At 40.3% G+C, this 21,108-nt stretch overlaps 1 protein-coding gene across 9 annotated transcripts in view; it reads right to left on the bottom strand.

Moving 5' to 3' along the window:
* The window catches only part of Fam110b (family with sequence similarity 110 member B), a 140,335-nt gene that overhangs the window by 57,513 nt on the left and 61,714 nt on the right, over positions 1-21,108 (bottom strand). For 5 of the 9 annotated variants that reach the window (XM_036179533.1, XM_036179534.1, XM_036179530.1 and 2 more), the window contains one exon: positions 8,990-9,076. The exons of 1 other annotated variant lie outside the window; for it this stretch is intronic. The gene's annotated coding sequence lies outside the window, so the exon portion shown is untranslated. Of the gene's footprint in view, positions 1-8,989; positions 9,077-13,827; positions 14,033-21,108 lie in introns of those variants that run through there. 3 more of the 9 variants (XM_036179537.1, XM_036179532.1, XM_036179539.1) reach the window with 3 other exon arrangements.

The raw sequence follows: 21,108 nt of genomic DNA, 5'->3' as shown, positions 1-21,108 counted from the left end.
TACATAAGTACTGACAAGTTCTCTTAAGGAACCCAAGTCCACCATGACAAGTGAGGGGCTAAAGCCAAGGTAGTAGTTGTAAAGTATTTCACTCACCCTGTAGTGCCATACAAGTTTCATACAAGTGTGGAATTCCATATAAGCATAGAATCCTCTATGGCATTTCTTAAGTGCACAGTGGTCCTATTGATTTATGAGGCCAAATGCCAATTAAAATGTGATGTATTAGTTTGAACTATAACAACACTTGTGATTGCTATTCTTGGTTGTCAACTTGATTACATCTGGAATTAACTAAAACAGAAAAATGGCTGAGGATACCTGTGAGGGATTTTTTCTCAGCTGGATCATTTGAAGTGGGAAGATCTATTTCTAATCCTGATCTTCGAGGTGGGAAGATCCTCTTTTAACTTGGGCCACACCTTCTGCTGTTAGCCTACATAAAGAATATGAAGGAAGGAAGCAATCTCTGTCTCTCTCTCTGTCTCTCCTCTCTCTCTCTCTCTCTCTCTCTCTCTCTCTCTCTCTCTCTCTCTCTCTCTCTCCCTACTTCGTCCCACCCTCACTAGCAAGTCCATTCTTTCACTGGCACTAGATCCTGTTGATATGAGATGTTCTGTTCTCCTGTATACTGTGAATAAGTGTTGCTTTCATTGGTTAAGGTTTCTGCTTATATACACAAAGGGTTAAGAAATACAATAAAAAGATTCAGAAAAAAAAGGCCTCTAAATGGGTCATGACATGTTAAAAAGATAAACTTAGGCTTGAGAGAGAAAAGAGAAAGAGAATTAAAAGAATAAAAAAAATCATTAGAAAGGGGAGTAAAGTAATATAAAGAAAATGAGCCATGTGAGTATCGAAATGCACAGAAAGTCTGGATTATGTATAATATTATGTAGTCTTTAAAATTTTTGACTGCTATGAGACATTTAATTGTAAACATTGCTAGATTAGTCCAACTTAAATATTTTTAAAATGTCTTCACTTAAAAATTTAAGTCAAAAGATATGTTACTTTGGGAAAGAGGTTCTGCCTTTATTTCCATAGGAAACAAGAGGCTGTGGATTCATTCAAAGTTAAAGATGAACAGATTTGACCAAAAAAAACCCCAAGAAATCCTAACTACAGACATGGATAAATAAACCTGAAGTAACTGCAAGGCACATGATGCATATTTTACCTGCTCAGACAGAAAATAAAAAACTATGTTTAACTGGCTTGTGTCCAATGCACAGTTTATATTTGTTTTAATACAGACATGTATGTTATCTTTAAAATTTACAAATTTTCAGAACAAGGGGACCAAACACCAATAAAAATGACACAGATGATCCAACATCAAAAACAGCTTCAAGGCTACTGGCTGAGATGATTCAGCTCCACAGACTACTCCATTCAGGATTTGACCATTATCCTAAATTTCCTAAGTGTCTTCCAAAGATTACCTGTGCCCCGCAATCATCAGGAAGTAGTCTAGAAAACTATGCCCACATTCCCCAAAATAGATTATGGATATTTGTCCTTGTTCAGGGGTTTGGTTACAAATTGTTATTAGTCATAATCAATCTTCTTCTAAAAGAAGAAAGGGGGATATGATATAGAAATGTATGATATAGAAATGATTAAATAAAACAACAGATTACTGAATCGACTTTAATCCAAAAAACAACTGTTAATCTTACAAATTTTATATTAATACGGATTTTGGTTTATTGATACAAATTTAAAGTCAATTTTGTTATACTGTATATATATTTCTACTCTTGTTTAAGATATTGTGTTTATGCAACTCATTTAAAAATGTAATATGTAATTAAGAAATACAGATTAATAGTCATCTACAATAGTCAAACTTATAGTCATGTTAGTTAGGTTTTCTAGATATACAGTGATATACATAGGTAAATAGACAGGTAATCTTTAAATAATTCAAAGGCCTACAGAATACAGCATTTAAAATGTTTTAATAACTTGGATTTTTCATGACAATAAGACACATCTGCTAGCACCAATTTACCTCATGAAAGGATGATGGGCATCATAGAAACTCCATAGGAGTTTGTTTTCATTATGGCAAAATTAGCCATTTGGGCAATAAATTGCTTTTGCCTTGACTGCTGACTGTATACTATATAACTGGATATGCAGGACCCACAGCAAAAAAATGACTGCTAAACTTAGCCAAAACAAGGTGGGATGGTCCTTCAAATTTGCTGCTTCATAGAAAAGTCTACCAAATACTCTAGGCCTATACGCTGAAGATGAATGCCCCAACATTGTAGAGGAAGTTTGGATGACTGTCCAGGCAGCCAAAAGTTTCTGTCATTTCTAAAATTTTGGAAGTTGCTTACAATGCTCTTCCTGTTTACTCAGATAATATTATATTCTTCTATGGTCTTTAATGAAGTAGAAGACTAGATAATTATAATTATAGTTTCCCTTAATTATGATAAAAAAATTAGATATGAAACTTTAGATTCACAAAGATAGGATAGATGATAGAATATTTTCTTTAATTTTGTCAAATACAAATAGACTAAATATCATAACTATAATTCTTGTTTAATAACTGTTTTGTTATATTTAATCTTACTATGTTAAAGTTAAAACCTTCCCTTTTGATTAGATAGAAAGGGGAACATGATGTGGGATGTCCTTCTGTACCCTGTGAATATGTACTATTCTCACTGGTTGATGAATAAAGCTGCTTTGGCCTATAGCCAGATATGATACAGTCAGGCAGGAAATTCAGGAAGAGATATAGGAGAAGGGTGAAGTCTGGCAGATGACATCCAGCTCTCTAAGAGCAAGATGTCAGCAGACCGGTAACACCATGTCCTCAGGGCAATACACAGGTTAACAAAAACGGGTTAATTTAAGTAGTAAGAACTAATTAGTAATAAGCCTGAGCCACTGGCCAAACATTTATAATTAATATTAAGTCTCTTAATGATTATTTGGGAACTTGCAGGCAGGAGAGAAACTTCCGATTATAGACTACTTCTCTAAGATTCTGATATATATTGGAGACCAGGCGAGACATCCAACCTCATGGACTGAATAACTACTGGATTCTTGGATCTTCTGTATCTAGGCAACCATTGTTGGATTAGCTGAATGATAGCCTGTAAGTCATTCTAATAAAGCCCCTTCATGTATGAGTGTGTGTGTGGAGAAAGAGTCACTCTATAAGTTCTGTTACTCTAGAGATCCCTGACTAATACAACACTACAGATAGTACTTCAAAGTCAGGTTTCAACGGTCTTAAAAATAAGAATACTAACCAGATGCAAGTGTCACTCAACATAGAATGCTCAGAGAAACAACTGTGCATTTAAAATTAATAAGGTACACAACAAACATGCATGTCAAGTATCATTCCAAGGATACAATGGAAAAACCCAATAAGCTACACATTTGGTATAAAATGTCTTCAAGTGATCTTATAATTTACCATTTGTTAAAGCAGATTTAAAGTGGCATACTCAAATCATTTCTCTGTATTGCACTTACCATCTCTTCATCAAATGCTTAGTAACCAAAGGCTGCTAAAAACAAGAATGCTCACTCTCAAAGGCTATAACTGAGGCAGGACAATTGGCCTGACACTAGGCAAGTGATACCTCAGCCTTTGAAAGATCATTATTATTGACATTTGTGCTCTGATTGCTACTTCAATTGGCTTATTTAAAGTTTAAGCTCAAGTCCTAAAAGTTGATTTTATTTCAACATAAATTTGGTTGTATGAATTTGGGGTATACAACATGATGTTAGAAGATGGTAACTGCCCCAGACCAAATAAACTGATCTAGTTATTTGTTACTAGTTACTGTTTTTCTTTCTTCCTGTGGGAATAGCTGGTGGATTTTACTCCAGCTGCTGCTGTCAGAGGCTGAGGGAGGCAGCTGAGAAACACCAGCCTCTCTTTTCCTGTGTCAGTCCTACTAATGTCCCAAATATCTGAAATCATCTTTACTGAGCCAGATCTGCAGAGAGTTAAAACAACTTGTAACTTGTAATGTGTTTATCATCTCCCAGAATACTGCAGAAGAAATGAACTATACTACTATACTGTCAGATGGGTCATGGTCATGATCAGTACCTGTTATGTACTCACAGACTAAAGGACTAGCATGCACCCTCTCTCAAGGTCTCAGAGCAGGCAGAATGCTCCCTTGGGCAGGTATAAATGCAGGGCTAAGAAGCCTTCCCCAGAGAGAGAAATCTGAGGTGGAACTTTCCTCACAAAGAGAGCCTGACTCAAGCTCAAGCTCCAGTTGCAGCTCTCTCTACTGTCAGAGGTCTCCATGATTTCCAGAGGAAATGCTGTTATCCCCCCCTATGTTAGGCCCTGCGATGCCCCTCGAGTACGGCCAGTTAAGAATTGACATGAACTCTCATTCTGTACCACTGATCAAAGCTGCCACTTCGAGAAGGGCTTCTGTGCTGCAAATGCAAACTGCTTCAACCTACTTCAGCAGCCGATGAGTTCAGAGGACTGTGAGGCTGGAGGATTCAAAAGCTGCTAAGACTTTTAGGCAAACACACAGAATAAGAAGAAAGTCATGCTTGCTTCCCTACATTCACTGATGTTTTTGAGTCAATGTTTGGAGTCTTAATGTAAAGTTTTGAAATGATTTTATCATATAATTTGAGACAAAGTATACAGATGCTTAAAGAAAGTTCTGATTTCAACACCATTTGTTGACGGTACTAGAGCTTGGATTTGACACAGGCGCCATGTCTCAGGTCTTTGAGACCATCAGCTGAATAGACTCCCCTACTTCATAAGGAGCCCGTCTCAGATACTCACTTTAGACAGACAGCTCACTAAGAACCACGTTTTCTGTTAAGTTGTAAAGACTTTTGTTATATGAATTACAGATTTGCCAAATGGTTAAACATTCTTGAATTCTGATAACACAGCAACAAGTACATATCCTGGTGTGAACGTACACCCCCCCCCCCAACACACATGCAAGAAGCCAACCCTAAACTGCAGGGAGCCAGGCATGCAAAGAAGAGAAGAGTTACAGACACTGACTTGGGAAAAGACTGGAGATGTTAGGTAAGTGGTGACTCTGTAATTTGAACTTATCAACACATAGGTAACTCTGTTGAACAAGGCAGGAGAATGGAAATGAGACAATAAGTTTCCAATTGATTACTAGGCTGTCTTGAGAATTCAGGCTAATGCCAGAAACAGAGTTTTCTGGGAAGGAAGGATAGTCACAGCACAGGCTGCCTCAGAGGAGGGTCAGCAGGACCTGATGCCTGAAGGGGCATTATTCAAAGATCAGTCACCTAATGGGGCTTCTTCTCTAAAGAAGGTTGCTGTGCTGACCGTCATAAGAAAACTGTCTATGAAATGATAATGCGGCTTTGAATGTGTCCTACAGTTAGATCCATTGTATTTTTTTAACTGTTGTTTTGATAAAACATTCTAACAAAAGTGACTTAAGGAGGAAGGACTTATTCTGTCTATCACAGTGGAGGAGTCAAGGAGGCAGGGCTTGAAACAGCTTGTCACATAGCATCTGCAATCAAGAACAGACAGCTATGAATACATACTATTGCTCTGCTCACCTTCTCTATTTTATATGCTCCAGTAGCCCATGCCCAGGGAATGGTCTGACAATTATGATGAGTCTTCTCACATCAATTATCCTCAGGAAGAAAACCCCTTAAAGGCATGCCCAGATGCCCACCTGCCAAGTGACCCTAGATTCTGGCAAGTTCACAATTAATACATGAGCATTTCAAGACAGTGACCCTGGGAGAATATAAAGATTAAGTGTAGAAACTGTGGTGTCTCCTCCACTGACAAAGAGGAAGATGTGCCCAAAGACAACAAAATATAATTAAAAGTAGTTTTAGGCTATCTGGCCCACCTTCAAGAATGGATTTAATTTTAAAGCAACCTTTTTATTTTTAAAGAACTAAGTTTTTAACACATTTTCATCATATATTATGGAAGAGAAAGACCAGAGAGGGAGGATACTTGCCAACTATGTGGTCCTTTGCACATGTGTCTCCCTGTACAACTCCGTGCACATTACATTCTTTTACTCAGTACCTACAAATGGCAGTAGAAACCTCAGAGGTTTGGGAAAAATAAGAAGCTTTGCATTCTTTTGAACCACTGCAACCACCATACCTACTCTCTTCTTCTAATGTGCAGCATACTCTTACAGTCTCACTTACCAGTTCTTAACTTCAGAGTCTCTTTCTTTCCTTTCCTAAATATATGAAGTAATTCTAATATCAAACTATATGTCCCTACTTCTCTTCATTGAACAAATTTCCACAACCAGTTTTCTGTGGCATGTATCACTCCTTTCCTGTAGAGAAATCAAGTGGTGTCAAGGTAAAAGAGGCTTGAAGTTAGAGCCCTGGGTTAATCACAAGGTTGCCCTTTGGTCTGAGGTTTAACCTCTTTGATCCTTGCTACAGTGTGAACTGGATGTTCGATGCTCTCCATATACCTGATTCCCAGGGGATGACATTGGGCAGTGATATGCCGTGTGGTAGGAAGTTAAGTCATTAGAAGAATATAATTTCAGGGGACTGTAGGAAAGCCACCCTCTTCTTCCTCTTTTGCTTTTTAGTGATAAAAGGGCCACATTGCTGTGTCACACGCTCCCGTTTACTCCCAAATGTCACTGTCACATTCACTTAAAAATAACGGTTCTGCCAATCACAGACTGGAACCTCCAAACTGTAAGCCAATGTCAACCTTTTCTCTATATATTACTTACTCCAGGTATCTTGCTATATTATTGAGAAGCTGCTGAACATAGCCCCATCTACACATGAAGATCCCATCTACACATGAAGATTCTAAGGCTTTCTTTTTAGGACATGTGTGAAGGACAGATGTGGTATGAGTCACCTCCAGCACAGTGCTCATTTCCAGATTGTGGGTTCAAATGTAGCTTGGCCTTCTTTTCTATAGATTCTTGTAAAGAATATAGTCACTACACTGACCATGATACTAATCATAATCCGTTCCTATGGAAATAACCCTAAATGACTGACAACCGTGTACACAGGCAATCAAATTAGTTTTTTACTTGATTAAAAAGGTATTTTAAATATGCCAAATATCTTAACTGGTAACATAGTAATTATAATCAATAGTTCTTAAACCCCACAAGAAATGTATGTTAAATCCTCCATATTAGAGTTAGATTTTCTGTTCTTGGCAGGAGAATTTTCCTTTAGAGCACAGACTATTGACCATCTACCTCTTATAGAAACATCTCTAGAATAAACTTCTAGAACCCTAACTGGTTTTCTAAGAGAATGCCCTATCTGTTCCCTCCAGTTAAAAAGCTCTGGCTGGCCCAAAGGCACATGAGTCTCATTACAGTAGCTGAGTTGCCCTGGTTCCTGAGTTCCTGGTTCCTGACTCAAGGTCAGCTGTGAGGGCCCAAGGGGAGCCCCACCTGACTGTGCTGAGGAACTTGAGCTCTGAGTCACTTTCTTGGCAAAGAGCTGTTCTGGGAAGAGAAAAGCCAGAGGTGCTGGTGTGAAAGGAAGCTGAGTCACCAGCAGGGAACACAGGGGCTCTCTAAGAGGAAACTTTGAATCCAGAGAAAAAAAGGCTATTTGAGGAAAAACTAGCATGACTTTTGAGTCCGGACCACTTAACACCAAAAGGTATACAAGGGCTATGTTCACTCCCAATGATTTCTCAAGCATCTAGTAGGCACAATATTAAGGAATTACAATCTAACCCTCAAGAAGTTTTTTAAAAGTTACCTTTTCAAGGAGAAATTGACTTTATCAGTAACTTAAATTTGGCTAAGATAGCAAGAAACTAAAAACAAAGGGCCCTTTAAGCCTGTTTCCTAAAATTGCAGCCTCAGGCTGGCCTCTCAGTAACTGGTTCCCTCATCTCTTTTAAAATGTCTTAGGTCACACACTCAGGGGTTCTCATGTTCTAGAATAATTAAACTAAAGAAAATGAAGAAAAGAACCTAATAAGATCATTTTATATCCTCTTACCACATGACTTCACCTCTCTTTTTAGTTTCCATGAACTGTCATTTGAAATAGCCAGTGTCTACTCTAAACAATGTTGTCCTAAATGCACTGTTGAGAACAGTGAAAAATGCTAGAGATGTGACTGCATATGTACTCATCATGCTGCTAACCTATAACACAGGTACTTAGTTAAGAACAAAGGTCTATGATGCAGAGATGCAGCAAGAAATTGGTAGGTAAAAGCCAAGGTTAAGATAAAACCTATGCTTCTTAAAACTTTTGCAGCACTTAAAAAAAAAAAGGTTTGCATGCCATTTATGAGAAAACTGCAAATGGTTATAAAACAACTTGAAATAACATTACAGACTGATCTAACCCTATCAGAATTAACCAGAGGCGGGGCCACACAGTTGACTCTTTCTAACCATATGAAAAACAAAATCTACCTCAGTATCTCTGATAAAGTGCCACACAATTGCTTGGCCCAGGAAGGTGACTGACTACTACCCTTACATAGCAAGAAGAGAGCTGGGCTGAAGATTTGGTTCACCTACACCATCTACCTGGTCCTCTCTGTCTGTCTCTGAGTTGGAATGCAGACTCTGTCCTCACCATTCTGATTCTCATGATGGCTGTCAGCAAAGCTCCCTACATCAGCTCCCAGGATCCACCTCATCATCTCATGCCCAATGTCAGACAATTCTACTTCTCATTCAGGGGGCAAAGGTGCTCACTTTTTATGTTTTCTCCAAATCCAGACACATAAATGGAGTCTTTTGAATACCTGGGAGGTGAGTGGTAAGTACATAACAATTGTAATTATTAGCACATATGCACACAAGAAATGAGAAACCTTGGTGGGCCTTATTTGTTTATTTTGTGGCTGAGAGCAAACTACTTGAAACCCTAGGCTCTTTGTCTTAATATAATAGTGACACAGGTTTTAGAGACAATCAATAGCTTCTGCTTAGAATGGATCAAAGCACAGCCATACGCTTACCGTAAAGGCAATGAGTGTTTTACAGAATGCAGGCAGAAGCCAAGGAAAGCCTTCCTTGCTTAAAGTGCCCTCTGCAGCAGGAAATATCTGAAAGACACAGGAAGAGAAGGCTACTGGTGTTTTTTACTTGGCAAAAATAGGAAGATAAATAAATGTATTTAGCATCATAAAATGGTAATTCCATTAATAATTATATACTAGATAGCAGATATGTAAGTAACACAGATGCACTCATTTTTGTATATTTTATTTATAAGGCACCTCTACATTTCAACTCCTGCTTTTATTTTATTTTTAGACAAGAATTTAACCACAATAACAATCCTACAAAAAGAAACACGTAAAGTGAGGTTAAAGAAATCACATAAACAAAACCTCAGTGCTGGCTGGTGCTCACCATCCACAGAGCAGGACACTCAGCCCACTCAAAGGAGAGCCTGGGTAAGAACCACTCAGCAAGCTGGAGCAGAGATCCAGGTTGCTACAGGACTTCCAAGCTACAAGTAATTTGTTTATTCATTTTTGCAGTCACTTATTAACTCATTCAGCAAGCACTGATTGAATATTGTCTAGGAGTCAAGTACTGTTCAAGGCTTTGGGGGTTTAAGACAAAAATCTTATTTGTTGGAATTTACAACCAAAGAGAAGTGATTGGGGAAGAAAAACAAGACAAAAAAAAAAAAAAAAAAAAAAAAGACATTCTCTCAGAAAGTCCTGATGAGATGTGACCACTGATCAAAACCCTATGGGAACATGCCAGAAGACCCTGGAGACCATGTTCTAGGCAGAGGGAAAAGCCAAGGAAGGCCCTGAGGTCACCTAGCCTAGCTGTGCAAGGAGAGGGGATGTGAAATGGCAGATGAGTGGCCAGTGTAGATATGTGGCACAGACAGGAAGCTGATAAAGGCAGAACCTTGGCAAATATTCATGTAGAAGGCAGTTTGGGAAGGAACAATCAGCCACGCCAGGCTTAAGAGGAAAGTGGCTTCCCCAGCTCATCATGCCAGCTTGCTGCTGCTGCTGCTCAGGTCAGTGGCAATGAGGGACAGTCTTGTAGACTCAGACTGTTGGGTGCTATGACAGTGGAAAGCGGAGGCTGCTGCCTTAGAGTCAAAAAGAAAGCAGAAAAGCTAGTTGGGGAAGGCACTGCAGGAGGGGTTAGATGTTTCTTGGCTGAACCACAGGGAAGGTAAACACAATACCCATTTTCATGTAGTGATTTTAGACATAGTAAGATGTAGCAAAAATACTTGGCCTTTAAAGTGCCCCCCCTACCAATTCATCAAGACTTAAAGGACATCTAAATTTAAAGTAGATGGCATTTTCAGAAATTATTTTTTACGGGTACTGGAAAAGCAGATGCCTTAGTCATGGCAAGGTGAAATGGAGTGCTATAGTCCAAGACCAGGTTTTACAAGCTTGTCTTTATTGAGTATCTAGAAAATAAAGGTCAAATTAAGAGTCTACTGGCACCCAAAAGCAGAAGGGGTATTTTGTGGCAATTTGAAAAAATTCAAAATTAATCACCAAATTACTCAGAGTACAACAGTCATGAAAGTGTTTTGTGATTCTTCCTAGGTAAATTTCAAATGAGTGGCTCCATTCTTAAGAATGTCAAGTCTACCATTATGCAGACATATTAACAATAACACCTTTTCTAACAATCACATATGGATTCTTCAACAATTTAACAGAGGAAGAGAGCAAATGATAGCTCACATTTCTTATGCATCTAACATAAGACATGATGATACTTCAAAACACACAACAGATCCCAGGCCATACACATGCCTTCCCGGCCTGAGTGGCAGATGTGCTGTTGAAAGGAGGAAGGCTGGTCCAGCTGCATCTCTCTTGTCTCTAAGCCCTTCATCCCTTCTTCCTAAGGACCTGGTCCCTCACACTGGCATGACCAAACCAAGCACAGGTCTGCCCCCACCCCCACCAGTGGTTATTTAAGCTCTGTTCCTCCGAAAACACTTCTTGCAGGAAGCAACTAGGCTTTTCATGTTTTTCTATAAAACATTTAACAGAGCCTAGCTCATGGTAAATGCCTTTTACTGCAGAGTAAAATAATGAAAGAAGAATAAATCTATTTAATTTTTTTTCAGATCCAGGCAACTTCAAAAGGGTCAACCCTGAAACAGTTATCAACTGCAAATGACATCTCTCCCCATTCTTTTGAAATAATAGTTACCCACGTGGCCAGTCACCAGCTACCGACAGCCCTACCCTGGAACTCCTATGTTCAGTAGCCTATACTCAGACCCTGTTCAGTCTTGCTGTTTTGTGGTATATCGTATTCTGTGCCTACTACATTTAAACTAGTTTCTACATCTGTCATTGAAAGCCTCCAGAAGAAAGAGACAAAGTATCAATGCAGAAAATGTTTTATCTATTTTGGTTCTGATACACTAGGAATTGGACCCAGGGCTTCTTGCATAATATCCAAGCATGCTGCCAAATGAGCTATGCCCCAGCCCCCTGAAAATACTTTAACTCTTAAAATATAATATTTCATGTTCACTCTGACAAACTTGTTTTTGATGTCAGAATTATTACTTTTCTTTCAATGAGCTACAGAAGTAGAAGGAGAATGAACAAAATTTTAATGAGTCTAAAAATGCATTTTTATTTTCTTTCTCAGGGACAGATTCTCCCTAATGTATTAAGAACAAAAAAGTTAAGTAATGAAGTTGAAGATAAAAGTGCATGTTGTATTACTTTGCAAAAACATGAACTTCTTTTAGTTCTGCTATTAAAATATCCTTTTAGTATATGTTAACTGGCATCATTGGCCATCAGCAGGCAATAGGGATGTCCCTGGAATGCACGATATACACATTATACTTAAGGATTTAAGAAATTCCTTAAGATATGGTGATTCTTAGAGAATCAGCCACAGCCCCTGAGAACAGACACTGCTACTTTCTAGCTTTTACAGTAACATCTAAAACTTGGATGCAGCTCACAGAAGGCACTCTGTGCAGATTTACAGGAAAGAGTGCTTTGGTAGTAAATAAAGAAAACAACAATCTATCTTTAAGGCAGCCTCCTTAGAAAGGCAGAGAGTATTCCAGGAGACTAAGAGGGAAGGAAGGGGTATATACCTCAGTGATAGACCACCTGCATAGCATGTGCTAGGCCCTGGGTCCGATCCCAACCCTGCAAATAAATAATACTTTCATATATACAAACATATCTAAATGAGGCTATTGTAGAAGTACATCAGTGTATCCTCCCTCAGATGACCAAGCCTAAGTTTTAAAAGGCAGAAAGGTTCTGTATATCTGTAATAAGGAGGATGTCAGGTCAAGAATGATAAGGAGACAGAAGTGGTGCCTGGACTTTGGAAGAAATACTAAACCATCCTAGCTGAAGCTGCCCTCTCTGAAACAGCCTGAAGTGCATCAGGGTGGGCACTGTCCACATGAGATTGATGGGTTTTGCACCAGGGGTGTCACCACCCATGGTGTCTCAAAGCTGAAAGCACCCCCACCCCATACACACACATACTACTGTCTCAAGGCATAGAGCTTTAGTGTATCTCTGCTTAAAGGCCAACTTCATCATTCCATTACCATCCACTGAACTTCCACAATGCTCCTACTTTCTTCTTGGAACTATTAACCAAACAAATGCCGACACTGGATAATTTATTATCTCCCAGACAGATCTAGAAGTAAGGGCATGTGGTTGAGGTGTAGTTAGTAACCTGAAGGGTTCCCCTGCCAAAGACTACATACTGACCTGCGAAGCAGGATACAGATCTGGATGAAGGCAGTTATTGGTACAGACTATATAAATTGCAACCTTGGCTTTTCAGGAGCAGGAAACAATCCCTGACAGGTTTCAGAATCTGCCTGACTTTCTGCTGATAGCAGACGCATGGTGGCAGCTGGCCAGCCCTGTGACTGGTGACTCAGGACACAAGTTTCTGTAGTCTGCAGTCTGATATGGAAGGACATCAGTTTTCAAGTTTCAGAACTCAAAAGGAAGCAGGGGCTCTGGACCCACACAGGGCCACATGGTTTTGAGGATTTTTAGAGCCTTGGTCTTGCTAATTCTTTTTTCCTTCATTACAGAATTTCAGATTCTTTACTGCTGTGTCTGGAAAACAAACCAGGCAATCCTTACTGAAACAAAAATGTTGAGCAGCAATCTGAGTGTAACAACTCATCTCTCTACTATGGCATTTCAACTGCAAGAGTGGTGTCCTTTAAACAAAGCCTGGAGTCAAGTACTTCCTCAGGCGTGGCTGATAAACACCTATATGTGTCTACTTCACAGAATGTAATCTGCTAGCACTCCCTGTACTAAAGAAGCTTCATTGAAACTACAGAAGGTAAGACAAAGAAAGCCATGCAAAATGAAGGCTGCACACATCTGTTAAGAGACAATAGCGCATTGCTACTCCAGCTTAAAGCCAGATAACAAATCAGGAGCCTTCTGCCTTCTGCGAATTAAAGTAGGATCGCTAAATTCTCCTTGATTTCGAGTTATTCAGGAGTCAGGACTCAAAGCGAAGGCAACAGTCCTGACATGCACAAACAAAGACACCTCGATGGAAGCAACATCGGCTCTCCCAAACAGAGGAGAACCAATAAGAATCACTCCCAAGCACATGCACCCTTGCATTCAGGTGAAAACAATGCTCCTTCCTGAACAGGGGAGCTGTTTACCAGGCAAGCGGTCTATGAGAATGTGTGTTAGTACGGAACACAGGGGTACACACAGCGTCAACAAAGCAAGAGCAAAGGAGACAGATGACACTATGAGCACGCTTCATTTCATGCATGGCTGTGTTTCTCATAAGAGAGAAAGATTCAAGTAATTACCGTAACTGAGACTCCTTCACTGACCTCCCCCTGCAGCTAGCTGCAAGGTCCTTATCCACCGAGTCTTTGCAACAAAGAACACCTGCTCTGCAGGGTCGTATTCCTTCTTTAGTATAAACGACCAAGCACCTTGCCTATGTTCTGCAAGAACACAGCACAGTGCTTCTGTATCTACGTCTCTAATGCAGCATAAAGATTACTGTGGAAACCTATCAAACGGGTGAGCAGCAATGCCAGCCAATGAGGATGAGGCACATGCAGAGTCCAGCACATGCTCTCTGAGGCACAGGCTGTCACCAGCACTGAGCAGGCTGCTAATCTAATTATAGCTAGTTTGCTAGCACAGGAGCTACTGGAGCAAGGCACAGGAGCAAATTAAAATTTAATAAATTCAACCCCCCACACACAATCATCTTGATTTTTTGTCATTTTAAGGATTAATGTATCATCTCCTAAACCATAAGTGATTTTTAAAGTGCATTCTTATTTCCCCCCTAAACTAGAGAAACAAAGAGTGTTTAGATCAATGCATAGTGCTACCTGCTGACTTAGACTCCAGCACTGAAGAACAACAATCAATGTGGAGGCACAGACATATTAGCAACAGAGCTAGAAATTCCACACCTCCTTTTATTTACCATGATAGTAATTTGCCATTAATTGTCAAAAGTGTTAATCACTTCTCTTCAATATATTTAAAATGCCATGCAAATTTCCATCCATGGTGGAAAAATGGTAAGCAAGGTGTCGAAGATCATCATCTTGACTATGATTAATAATTCACAGTTCAAAGAAAAAAGTGATCTCAAGTCATTGTGAAGGAGACAAACTATGTCAATTTGCCCATCACACAGTTTACTTGGAACCAAGTCCTGTGAGATGCAGCTTGTTACAGGATGAAAAAAACAAGCCTGCACTATAACATAACAGCAGGCTCCCTGGGATTAAGTTTTAGATCTTCAATTTTCCAAGCTGCACTATCTTTGGCAAGTATTTAGATGTCTCTGTGTCTCAGACTTAATATTAGGAGTCAATTCAAAAGAGTATTATCAGTGAGCTCTAAGCACTTAGCACATGAGGTCAAAATTAAGCAACCTTTTTATGGATCTATTTGGTCTGGCTGCCTGCCCACTTTCTTTCCCTTCCTTCCTTCCTCCCTCCCTTCCTTGCTCCTTTCCTCCCCTCCCCTCCTCCCTCCCTCCCTCCCTGTATCAACCCTAAACTCTTTACCACTGTCCAGGGAGAAATGGTGAGGAAGCTAAGGAAGGCCTGACTGACCACACAGAGCTTTCACAGGCTTTAGCTGGAACTGGAAGTCATTCCCTACTCTTGTGTGAATATGGAGCCATCTTGGTTGTATATGGATGAAACTGAAAGGCATCTTTAGGAAATTGTAAGCATAATTAGATTTCAGTAATGATTTACAGTACAGATTATAAGATATACATTGCAGAAGTATTTGAGTTTGTAATGATAAGTTAAATTTCAGATGACAAATTTACATGAAGAAGGGGAAGAGAGAACTCAGTAAATGTAATGTTGGCCCTGAGCCCCACCCACCTGCACTTTTCCTCAGCATCATTTCCTTCTTCCTGACAAGCTCTACAGGATCAACAGTTAAGCAGGTCTGTTTATCTTTAATTCCTGAACAACAGTATGTTCTATGGCACAGCCATATCTGAATGGAATGGCAAAAGTCATAAAGCCAGCACAGCTGCTTGACAAAGATCCAGCAGAGCTGAGCCTCATGATGGTTGCCATGCCACCATTGGTTTTCATCCCCACCTGTTGCATACTTGGGGTACTTTTAATATTTGTGCAATTTGAGGATACTAAATTTATGGAAAATTCCTTATGAATCACTTATGCCTTCTCCTAGGAACGTTGCTTCTAAGCTTCCCCAGTTCTGAACATATCATTCCCCAACCCACTCCTCCCATCCCCAGCCCCTTCTTTTAGGGAGCTATCCTTATCTATTTGATGGTCTTCCTTATGCTTTGGAGGTTGTGACATGTAAAGAAGCCAGAGGTCTCTTCATGAGGCTATGAGACATTCTTGAAACATCTGTCCCTGTACTTACACAGGTACAAGATAATAAAAACAAACTAAACTTTAAAAGGTCAATAAGGTTTGGTGGGCTAGAAGAGTTGTTCACAGTTCAGATTACAAGCCTCTTTCCATTGTACAATCAGACAATTACGTGGCATATACCTCTTCCCTACACTGAGATATATTGATGAGCAAAGTATGGAGTAGAAAGACGATAAAAGTATGAGACATCAGGACCTCCCTTTCTTAGAAAAGTTAACCCATGCAGAGCCACTATGGTGACGTATGACCAAGGAACAACAGAATGCCAGGATTAGACATATAGACAAATTCTATAAAGATGAAAACATTGTATTATGCCAGAATTTGAACAATAACTGCAGCACCTTTGACCTGAGGATTTTTCCTGGGCACTCAGACCTCTAAGAGTTAATTATACACTGCTTTGGACATAGCAAAAAGCCCAGGGCGACTTGAAGATTTTGTTTTGGTCTAGTATCCTTGAAGCAACCCAAAGCTACCAGCCTGAGAACAGGATGTCTTATGCCTCTAGATTCTTAAAAATTGGGTTATGGGGTTAATGAGTAAGAGTTATAACTCTGTTTATTAATGATATCAAAACGTGAAGGAAAATGATTGGAAATGATAACTCTATTCTGTCATAGTTTATTAATGATGACTAAAAGATGAGCAAAAGGAAGTGAAATACATGTCCCAAAATAAAAATACGATCTATACTTTGTAACATCAAGGATGTATCCCTGCTAACTAAATTCTGTATAAATAAAGAAACACTCTGACTGCTAGTCAGTCAGGCTGCGGGATTCTCCCAACCACCTTGGGCCTTGCTCATTCTCTTCCCCACCCCCCCCCCCCCCCCCCCCCCACTCCTGCTGTCTCCTTACATCCTCTGTGGGACAGTCCACTGCTGGGGATGGCTCCTGACAGTTCTACAAAGTCATGTTCCACTCCAAAGATGCAGTGGAAATTTCTTAGTGCCATGCATTTCATTCTTTTGATTTTTAGCTAAAAACTGTTATAAAAAGCTGTCATGGTCCACAGGCATTACAATTTGCTTGGTTTTTCCTAAGAAATTGTCAAGAGCAATAGGAAACAAATACTGACCAAGAACACATGACTCTTTTGGAAAAATAAACCAGTGCATGGAATGGCCTGACCCACGCACAATTCAAGAAAGCACAGAGACACTCATCAGTGAGACTCAGGATGCTGACATCCACAAGCTGGAACTACAGGATAGAGAGAAGTGTGCCAAAGAAAGTGACTGCTGTGTGTGCGATGGTGAATCCCCATGAGCCATGACTAGAGACCATCACAGCCGTTACTGGGAGACAGGATGGTGCCCTGGACTCAAGCACAGCTCCTTGCAGGCTGTTGGATACAGAGTAGTAGCACTTGTAAGCTTCTATCTAGGAAACATCTAACAGCTTCCGCCTTCATCTTCAGTTAACAGACTGCTTGCTCAAAATAGGCACTAAAAAGCTGTTTGATTAACTTGTTCCATGCTTATTTTGTTGGAAACATTAAACAGATATGTTCCAAGAAAAGGGAGCAACTATCCTTTCTTAGACCTTAACCTCTAACACTTTCAGACTGGATATTTGTTTGAACCAGAGTAACAATTCATCAGTATTATTTCATATGGCCACTGTGAGGGGAGCTTGGGTGATCTGTTATCTACATCTATACACACACACACACACACACACACACACACACACACACACACACATATGGATAAGCACTTGTCTTAGAATTTGAATCAATTCATCCTCGATTTTGAAACAGGTTCATTCACTTTGACCATTTCCAATCAGCAATACTACAGGAAGAAGTGTTCTGACTAACAGAATTTCCACCTGATGAGGGAGTTGGTCATTGAGTGACTAATGAACAAATGAGCACTGTGGCCCAGTAAACTGCAGTGTAGTGCAGGAGCCTGAATGAACCAGAGTAGGTGATGAGGACAGGCAGAATATTAGGTTCCATTTCTCTGCTGCCCCTGGGCTGACAACTTGAGTTGTGATGGCATGGGAGGCAACAGAGACTGCAGCAGCAAGAGAACCAAGAACAAACTGAAGGGGGAGAAAACTGAGTGGCTGAAGTCCTCAGGAAGGATAAAGGACAGCTAGATCCATTCCTGTAGATCTTCCCTGCTTTGGATGTTCACAGCATCTTCACTAACCTCTGTGTGCCATGAAGGATCTAGGACTGGACTCCTATGGTGACCATGAAAAATTCCTAGATGAGCAAATGGCTGAGCATTGTGTGCACACTGTAATCCTAGCCCTTGGAAGGCAGAGGCAAGATACTGCAAGTTTGAGGCCATCCTGGACAACAAGGAGAATTCAAGGTCAGTCTCAGATACTGAGCAAAACTGTCTCAAAAAGGAACCAATTAACAAACAAACAAAACCTCACAAATGTTAGCTGGGGATGAAGTGTAATTGTAATACCCATGTTCCGTGAAGGCTCCTGATTTTAGCCCTGTGCAGTATCAGCACCACCCAGTTTTTAATGCATCTCTGGATGTCTTATTCACAGTTGAGGCATGAGTAATGACTGCTACTCTAAGATGATACTCCATGGGAACTTTAGGGCCTGCATACTCACATATTCACATCGGGAGCTACATTAGACTTTAATCAAAACAAGTCTAAAACAGCAGAGAATCATTTGTTATATAAGTAATTCTCAAGCTATAGGGAATGGAAAAGCCAAAAGATCACGATCTAAAAAGGGCCATATCAAGAATTTGGAAGTTATATGCTAAGTGCTTTAGGAGACATTGTACTGCCAGACTAGAGTAGTATCATTGTATATCTCCCCAAATTCTTTATTAGTTAATAACTTCAGTAGATTACTTAACTTCTGGCTGATGACAAAATTAAAACATCCATGGCAAATTACACAATATTGTTAAAAAAAAGATCTGTCTAGAAGTATATAATATAAATATCTTTTCCCCAGGCCCTTGGCAGAACTGTTATGTTGTAAGCAATTTGACGTGTCTTGAAGTTCCAAAGCTCAAAAAAGCACACACACAGACACACACACACACACACACACACACATATACACTACACAGGTCAACTGGGGAAAACCCCCGAAAGGTTTACAAATGTGTATTTTTTTTTTCTGAGATAGGGTTTCTCTGTGTAGTTTTGGTGCTTGTCCTGGATCTCGCTCTGTAGACCAAGCTGGCCTTGAACTCATAGAGAGCCACCTGGCTCTGCCTCCCAAGTGCTGGGATTAAAGGCGTGCACAGCTGCTGCCCTGCCACATGCATATTTTTAATCACAATTCATGTTGGAAAATTCTTCCTAAAGAAATGACTGATATGTGTTCACCCCACAAAGAAATGAATGCATTTATCATAGTATCCTTTGAAATGCCATAAAAGCCCTGAAAATCTTAGTCAACAACAGCTAACTGATTAATTAAATTATGGCATGTCAACAAAACTAAAAAACAAGTACGCTTGTTACGCTCTTCACAGGTGCTGTCACAGGGTAGGTGAAGGGACACTAGCCCACTTGAGCATGTAGCCTTGGCAGGCTTTGACCTATTCCCACATTCCCTCTGCCTTTCTAAAATCATTACATTATATTCCTAAAGCTAGCCACCAAGGTCTGTTCCCTTCTTTGGCCACTTCCTCCTCCTGAGCCTGACTACCAAAGTCCAGCAATCAGAAGGCCCTTTGTTTTACCTAATTAACATGCCCAATCAAAATGAAGCACGTCATCCTAATGCGAGGTTTCTCCTTTCACCTTCATAAACCGCCATTTGTCTCCTCCCTATCCAGAGGCAGTTCTTTGAAGTTCCAGGACAAACAGTCTTGCCCCTTTCTCTTGTCCTCTTCCCCTTCTCTTGTATCCCCTGTCTCCTCTACCACAGCATCCAAGCCCGTTCTAACACAGACCTCCCCTCTTCTCCTCTTAAGAATGACACCTGCACGGTCATTTGATGCTGTTTTTCTGCTTAAGTCTGAAAGCAGTCACTTTAACTTTTCTTCCCACTTAATAAAGGATCTCTATGAAAATAGGTGTTTGGGTGTGGTTTGTGCCTAATCCGGGGTCTGGAAGAGAGCACCTGTAGATGTAATTCTAAACGGTCTTATTAAAGAAGAAACACAGAGCCAAATAAAGAGTTAAAAGCCCAGAGATCGAGCAGTAGCCAAGAGCTAAGACCAACTTATCTTACTACTCGCTGCTATCCTTCCCATGAGAGAGAGAGACCTTCTTCCTGTGTCCTATCTTTTGACTGCCTTTCTGTTCTGCCTTCTCATTGGCTATAAACCCAACATGACTTCCTCATCACTGCCTGTCTATACAGACCTCCAGGTCTCTATGGTTTGTACTGAGAATAAAGGTTTAGCTGTGTCCTTGAACACACAGAGATTCTGCCTGCCATGTGATCCGATTAATGGCATGTGCCACCACTGCAGGACTTCTGCTAAATGGCTTGCTCTTAGCTCTGATCTCCAGGCAACTTTATTAACATATAAGTAAAATCACATTTCAGCCCAAATAAAATATCACCATAAGGCCCCACTGTGCAGGAGTCTCCTCCTTCAGTAGGAGAAGCTGGGAAGTCACCAGTGTAAACTAGGACTCCAGTGTAAACACTGATTCTTTGACAATTTCATATGTGTATATAATGCATTCTGATCACTCACCCTGCCTACCCTTCTTACCCTTGTTTGGCTTCCACCTTGTCCCAAATAAGCCCACCTCCCTCTTTCATGTTATTGTAACTGATGTTTTTGTTTGTTTTGTGACCTACTGAGTTAAACCACAGCCCTGTCATGGGCATAGATGTGTACCAATCCACTAGAGCCTGTGACTTACCAGTGGCTATACCACTGAAGATGACTTCCTCTTCCACAGTGGCTCTCAGGCTGCTAACATCTTCCTGGGCAGGGATGCTCAAGCACCTCCTCCATCCATGACTGAACACTAGAGGCCCCATCCTGTGTAGGCTCTGTGCAGGTAACCACCACATGTGCTGAGTTCATGAGTGCAGTGGCTACACATTTCATAGCCCTCCCATCCAGCTTACATTCTCTCTACTCCCTCTTCAAACAGGACATTTTCTCCAACATTCTATACATACACGTACCTCTGTGAATGTCTTAGTTAGGCTTTTTTAATGCTGTGAAGAGACACGATGACCACAGCAACTCATAAAGAAATTTAATTGACGGCGGGGG

The sequence above is a fragment of the Onychomys torridus genome, chromosome 2 (genome assembly GCF_903995425.1).
Source record: "Onychomys torridus chromosome 2, mOncTor1.1, whole genome shotgun sequence".
Classification (NCBI taxonomy): domain Eukaryota; kingdom Metazoa; phylum Chordata; class Mammalia; order Rodentia; family Cricetidae; genus Onychomys; species Onychomys torridus.
Note: the sequence above shows the minus strand (reverse complement) of the source record. Positions and strands in the feature narration are given on the sequence as shown.